Here is a 1,402-nt window from a genome sequence, read left to right as displayed (position 1 = left end):
TTATACAGGATTCTTGGGACGACCCTACCCCATTGAAGTTGAAATGTACAATGGTTATGGTAAGGGTTAAGGTTAGGGTTAGGTAAGGGTTATGGTTAAGGTTAGGGGTTAAGATTAGGATTAGGGGTTAGGCTAGGGCATAGCTGTGGTAAGTAGTTTGTGGGTGGGCATGCTGCAAAAAAGAATTGCGCGCTACAGACATCAGCTAACACAGGACTAGTAAAGGTCCAGTGCACTACTTTTGTGATTTTTTTTTGTTGTCTAAATGTATTTGTATTTGAGTGTTTACCAGCATTTGTAACTTGAGTCTCATAATTATCTGTACAAAACAGTTAATCTGATAATACTTGCTTGATATACATTTTCCAGTTTCTTGAAATAGTTTGCAAATGCAGCATATTTATATGTGAAAACTTAAATGGTCTATTCATTCCTTTTACTAAATGCTCTTATCCAGAGGAACTTGCAGCAGTTAGTGTATACATTTTATTTCTGTCCCCCCTTGGGAATTGAACCCACAACCCTAGCATTGTAAGCACCATGCTCTACCAAATGAGCATCATCATCTTATCACATCATCATAAACCACATGATGTCTCAATGTACTCAATTACTGTATTGTGCATCGTTTTTCTTGATGGTGATGGAAAGTCTACAGGTACAAACATAGATGACCAGCCTATGTACAATACAGTAATGTACATTTACATTAAGTGGTTTGTAAGTATGGTAAATTAGTACTGCACAAAAAGTGGTTGTTTTCCATGTTATTTGATCAAGAAACATATTTAATTTGATGTGGGCATGTTTTAGGTCTTTGCACATAACTGTACAGGACCAGTAAAGGACCAGTGCACTACTTTGTCATTTGTTTTAATCAGGTCTGTCATAGATGCTGCAGTACCCCTTCTTCCCGCGGCTATGGTGTAGGGACGTCCCAATGACCCCAGATAGCAATGCCCATAACGTGTAACATAATGAAGGACCCCAACCAGATTCCCACACTGCCACTTGTTCCAAAGAAATGTCTAATATCCTCGCTCTGCTTGCTCCCATTACAGTCCTTTTAGACAGGGTTCTTTGCTTCTATTAATAATTCTATAGTAACAAAATCCCTGGCTCCAAATGTTGGGCTGCACCTACAACATTTGTATTAATTTCATTCGTATTAGCCCCATGCTTTGTGTGTGCGCACAACACCTGCCCTTGAAATCCACCGGTAACATCATAAAGGACTACGGGTGGTAAATCAGACTCATTCCTCTGGTTATTTTTGTTGTTATAGAGGCAACACACTTGTTTCTATTTCACAATATTGCTGTCACGTCCGTTTCATTGTTGCGCTTGTGATGTCAGTGGATTTAGGTGCCCGTCACGAATGCCTGAATAATAATGATGTGTC

Source organism: Oncorhynchus nerka, linkage group LG5, assembly GCF_034236695.1.
Source record: "Oncorhynchus nerka isolate Pitt River linkage group LG5, Oner_Uvic_2.0, whole genome shotgun sequence".
NCBI classification, from domain to species: Eukaryota; Metazoa; Chordata; class Actinopteri; order Salmoniformes; family Salmonidae; genus Oncorhynchus; species Oncorhynchus nerka.
This window is presented reverse-complemented; position numbering follows the sequence as displayed.